Here is a 6554-nt window from a genome sequence, read left to right as displayed (position 1 = left end):
TAAGCAGAATTAAAATAATACGATAATAAGAGAACTTGACACAATATTTTCTGTATCTTTCTGAAAGAATTAATCAATTGTACATGAGTATTTTTAAAAATTATCTATTTAGAAATAAATTATAGTAAAAATAAAAAATATTATTAATGGAATGACAGGACAAATCTCCTATGTCGAATCAATATTGAAAAATTACTTATAACTAAGACTCAACTACAACCAAAATATTGGATTGGATTTTATTTCAGAAATGGCCAAAATACTTAAAATATAATATTTAAAATATAATCTCTATTATTAAGGAGTTTATTTTTAAACAAAGCAATAAATAAAATTTCAGTGTTAGCTAGTATGCCATTATTTAGACAGAGTGAAACAATATCAATTAATATGTCAAATTTCATAATTGTTTGTATTTAATTCTGTAGAGTAGCTACAAGGGAAGAAACTGAACTCTCACAAATGATATTCATAGGGGGCATATTCTGTCTGTGATCCATAATCTCAAAATATTTTTAAGAACCCATCCTCAAGAGACATAAAACATCAGAGCATTACAAGGAAATTTAAACTAGAAGAGCCCAAGTCTAACAAATATATGTTTAATATTTTTAGTGATAGCAGTGAGTGAGGCAAGTTTCTTGATAATCCAACTTCAGACAATGGCCATCAATATCAGAAGCAGAGATGAGAGAGAGGAAGAAAAGGAGGAGAAGATAGAATGAGAGAAAATCTCTCTTACAATAGATAAGAAATACACTGGTTACATAAGTTGGAAGAACTATTTGATGAAATGTGCCTTGAAGCAAACATAGACATTGAATGTTTGCATTGAGGTTAAGAAAAGAAAAGGGAAAGGAGCTATTACAGAACTGGAGAAGTGTCTGACCTCCCAAAGAAGAATGTATGAGAGGATGGAAGTTTATTTCTGTTAGAATGAATCAATCCTTACTTTCTGAAAGCAAAATGTCAAATTTGTTCTAATCATAAAATATTCCTCTAAATTCCCTAGTATCTCACTTTCAAACAAACCTAAAATATTAGATGTGGGTGCATTTGTTCTTAATAGAAATGCTTTTACACAGGGTCTGCCTTTAGCAAGCCCCTCATCTTCTTTCCAAATATAATAAACTTCTTCCTCTATTACCTCAAAGTCGTTCTTACAAGTGCCCCATGTCCAATAAAAGTGATTTCGATGCAGAAAAAGCAGAAGAAGTTCCCATCTTGTACCAATGATTTCCCTTTTGAAACTGAGCTCTTGGGCCCAGGAAACACGGATTTCCATAAAAACTGTTCAGTCCCAACCCCTTGTGATGGCAAAGGATCACAGGACAATCTACAGTACCCTGCATTCCAAATGCATAGTTTCTGATAATAACATAGTTTTCAAAGCAGCTCCACCACCTATATGCCCACAGGGAGCTTGACTGAATGGGAGGAGTCATGTTTTCACTCATTCTGTGTTTGTGAAACTTTTTAATGAGTCTATTCTTCTGAGACTCCAATATACAAAGAGAACTTTGCTTTCCCAGGAGAAGGTTTAAGACTAAAAAGATGCATTTCACGTAAGACTAATTATTTTCTGTGCAAAGTTGGCTAAAAGGTTTTAGATAAAACTTTTATCTATAAATAATCTGTCCTGGGATATTAGGAGCATAGATACTCCATTATTTGTCTTTATTTCTTTTCAGTGGATAACTCCACTGAAGTGCAATGATGATTTCACCATAATGTGTGTGTCTAATAAATATGAAGGATGTATTCACCAAACTTCTAATTACTCCACTTGAGGTCTACATGAGGGGTGGGAAATATTTATTAACTGCTAAAAGAGCCCTGGGTAGGGGTAAGACCCATAGGATACTCATAATAAGCTTGTGTGGATGTATGGATAAGGCTCTCAAATTTATGAGTCCATTTTATTAAAGAAGGAAACTTTTAATCATATGCTTAATGTTCCCTTATGTATTCTTTTATTTGTTTGTTTATTTATTTATTTATTTTTAAATAGTTTATTGTCAAATTGGTTTCCATACAACACCCAGTGCTCTTCCCCATAAGTGCCCTCCACCATCAACACCACCTCTCTTCCCCCCTCCCCCCTCCCCCCAACCCTCAGTTCATTCTCAGCATTCAATAGTCTCTCAAGTTCTGCATCCCTCTCTCTCCCCAACTCTCTCTCCCTCCTCCGCTCCCCCTGGTTCTCCATTAGGTTTCTCCTGTTTTCGTGCTAGACCTATGAGTGCAAACATATGGTATCTGTCCTTCTCTGCCTGGCTTATTTCGCTTAGCATGACACCCTCGAGGTCCATCCACATTGCTACAAAGAGGACATCCAGGTGGCCAATGCTCAGCGTCACTCATCATCAGGGAAACACAAATCAAAACCACACCGAGATGCCACCTCACACCGGTCAGAGTGGCTAAAATGAACAAATCAAGAGACTGTAGATGCTGGCGAGGGTGTGAAGTAACCGACACCCTTCTACACCGTTGGTGGGAATGTTAAACAGGTGCTGCTGCTCAGGAAAATACTGGGTTTTCCAGCACTGGGTGTTATATGGAAACCAATTTAACAATAAACTATAATTTTTAAAAAGTAAATAAAACATTTAAAATTTTTTAAAAATTCAAGGCTTTGATCCTCCAAGATGCAAAAACTCATGTAAATCAACCCATCCAGTTTTCCCAGTCAATGGCTATGTGCATTCCCCTGTGCACAGTGTGCACAATCTCTCTCTCTCTCTCCTTTCTCTGTTACCACAGTTCCCTCTCATCTGCAGTGCCTGTGATTTGTCCCCCCCCCAAGCCATGCGTCTGCACTTCCTAACTTTTATTATGAGGTATCTTCTGTCTTTCTGGTTGTGCTGCTTCTTCTGTCAGTTTTCAGGTACCTTTTATGGGTATTCAGAATGATTTGATGGCTATCCAGTTGCGTTTGAGGGACAAGACTAGCCTACGGTCCTCCTAGTATGCCCCATCTTAGCTTTCTCTGAGGGTTTTTTAAATGATTGGGTCTTCCTTTCAAGTGATTTTCATATTTAGTGAAATAATTATTTTTTATTTTATAATCTATCAATATAGTGTATTACACTGATTAATTTGGGAATGTTAAAGAAAGTTTGTGTTTGAGAGATAATCCTACTTGTTCAATTCATGTAATTATAATTTTATTTAAATTTTACTTCATTAACATTCAATGAAATGTTGGTTTCAGGAGTAGAAATTCATGATTCATTACTTACTGTATAGAATTATTTTTATATATAGTTGGATTACTTTTGCACTGTTTTTTTTTATTTGTGTCTATGTATATGAAAGATAATGGTCTGTAGTTTACTCATGATGGTTTTATCTGGCTCTCTTTTCTGGGTAATAGTAGGTCTCATAAAGCTAATTGGTAAATGACTTGGCCAAGTCCCAGTTCCTACTCTATCTTGGAAGTGTTTGTTAAAGATTGGTATTTTTTAAATTTTTGTTAGAGTTTTCATAAATTTAAGAAGAAATGCATATGAATCTGGGCATTCCTGTGAGTGTAGGAATATTTCTTTACTCTTTACTTATTAGAAATGCATTTATATTGTATATTCTTTCTTGATTTTAGTCAAATAACATGTACTTATTTATTTTGGAATTGAAATTTAGTTTAAGTATTTCATATTTTTATATATTTATCAATTGAGGTGAAAAATAAGGAACAATAATGTAGAAGAATGAGATTTCAGGGCAAATTTGGAAAGCACTCTGAGAGGTTCTTCTGTTTTAGGAAAACAAGTAATAATTGAAATTATTAAAGTTCAATAATTGCCACTGCTATACTTATTGCTTATATTTATTGATTGGGACTAACATAGTACAGAATCAAAACAAATAGGGAACTGTGCATTTGATTTTGGATTTTACCAAGACCAGAGACTAACCCAACTGTCTCTTTTGCATCAATAAGTAGAGTACGAAATCAAATTTGGATAAAGGCTTATAAAATGACATGAATAGGGGTGTCTGGGTGGCTCAGTCGATTAAGCGTCTATCTTCGGCTTAGGTCATGATCTCACGGTTCGTGGGTTTGAGTCCCGGGTCAGGCTCTGTGCTGACAGCTCAGAGCTTCGAGCCTGTCTTCGGATTCTGTATCTCCCTCTCTCTCTGCCCCTCCCCTGCTCAGGCGGTCTCTCTGTCTCTCAAAAAAAAAAAAAAAAACATTAATAAAAAAATGACATAAATAAAGAATGACATTGAGATGTGAAAATTTAATGAAACGTTGTTAACAATTACACATGCTTATTTGGCAATATCCAAACTTTATACATATGTAGATATAATACTAGTGAGTTCAATGTATAAAAAATTCAGGTAAAACAGACACTAGGACATTTACAGTTATATTAGGTGACAATAATACCATCGTAGTTCTTAAGTGGTTTGTATATATAGCAAAGAAAACACTCTTTATAAGTGCCAAATACCATTATTAAAAAATCCGAGGAGTCCACGAGACAGACAGAAATTGGAAGTATTGTTGATGAGTCTTGAGAGGATGCCAGGGGAACACATGCCAGAGAATATTAATTTAAATGGCACACTTTGAGGCTCAAAAAAATCACAAAATATATGAAAGCAGAAAGCTTTTATGTGATATTCTCTGGGCTTCGTGGAATGACAATAGAAACTATCAATTTAAAGTAAATCAACAAGTAGCATCTCACTGAATAAATATTTCAAATTAGATCTTTTGCATAATAGGAGATAGAAAACCCAGACTGAGATTACTTCTACAAAACTTGGATATACTCCTGAAGCATGGGAAGTGGAGCAGAAGGACTTGAATACACAAAACTAGCTCTACCAGGAGTAACTTTAGTTACAGAAAAAGTGGTGCATTGTGGTGCACAGACACACTCCATTAATAAAGTATGATTGATTATCCAATAATAAATGTGTGCAAGCTATGAAAATACTTTCAAATATTATTAAAATAATCACATTCTAAAAATTATATTGTGATATAATTGAAAAAAAAGATCGAAGATTTAAGAAGATGGAAGATAGAAGATGGAAGAAATGGTCCAGATATATAAAACAGAAATGTTTATAAAATGCTGTTGTTTGCACAAAAGTATTTATATGAAATATTTTTCTCTGTGAACAATGTGGATATCTGTGGTTTTAGAAAAATAATAATTTCCAAATTTCCATTAGTGCAGATAACTGAAATTACTCAAATCTTAAAAGAATCCTTAAAATGTGCAATAAAGTTAATAAGAAAATATAAAAACACTGAGGACCTGAAGTAAGTCCACAGCAGGATCTAGAAGAGTAATTTTACTAAGAAGCTATTTCTCCAACCAGATCCTGGCTGACCACAAAGAGACTGAACCTGTATGGATTGTCCAATTTGCCACCAGTGTGAGTGGAACAAAGAAAGTACCTGGAGAAATCCAAAATGTGATATGTTCCCCAAATAAAAACCAGTTAGATAGGGTCAGACACACATATAAATAAGCTGAAGAATAAAGGGTGAGAAGAAAATGCACGTCAGATTATACAGATAAAAGCAGTCTGTTCAAAATATTTAAGTAAAGACAATAGAAAATATAGGAAATCAAAATAGGTGGAAAGAGAAACAAGTGATGTGCTTGTGAAGAACATTGGGGAAAGAGCTTAATATAATTAGGCTACTTTAATTTCAATAATGATTAAAAAATGAAATAACTCAATACAGTGCACAAGATTTTGGTGAAATATTAAATGAGTATGAGTTGATGAAAGGAAAAATAAATTGGAATGTTGAGCAGAAATATCACAACCAAGGACATTAAACATGGGCATTCATGGAAAATACATTAGTCACATCATGGTATATGAAGATATAAGAAGAAAATAATCATTTAATTGCTGCACTAGAGTATACAAAAATAATAATAATACAAAATAAATAAATGATTAATATGTTTCTAATTACAAAACTAGACAAAAATGTCATACATGAGAAATGCATTGCAACAAAAATACATAAATAAAAATACTAACCAGAAATGGTCATCAAACTATGTAACACAAAAGAAGGAGAAATATCCAAAGAATACTAAAATACTAATTCAAAGGGATATATGCCCTCTGATGTTTATAACAGCATTATCAACAATAGCCAAATTCTGGGAACAGCTCAAATGTCCATCAACTGAATAATGGATAATGAAGATGTGGTTTATATATACACACTAGAGTATGACTCCATCAGAGAGGATGAAATACTGTCATTTGCAACAATGTGGATGGATCTAGAGTGTATAATACTAAGTGAAATAAGTCAGAGGAATGCAAATACCAAATGATTTCAGGTTTATGTCGAATTTAAGAAAGAAAACAAGCAGAGGGAGGAAAAGACGGACAAACCAAGAAACAGACTCTTTAGATTCTTGAATACTGAAAACAAACTGAGGGGTGAAGGGGGAAGGGAAAAGGGACGTGATGGTCATGGAGGAAGGCCCTTCTGGGGAAAAGTACTGGGTGTTATATGGAAACTAACTTGACAAGAAACTATAAATAAAAAAAGA

This window comes from Suricata suricatta, chromosome 6 (assembly GCF_006229205.1).
Source record: "Suricata suricatta isolate VVHF042 chromosome 6, meerkat_22Aug2017_6uvM2_HiC, whole genome shotgun sequence".
Classification (NCBI taxonomy): Eukaryota; Metazoa; Chordata; class Mammalia; order Carnivora; family Herpestidae; genus Suricata; species Suricata suricatta.
Note: the sequence above shows the minus strand (reverse complement) of the source record.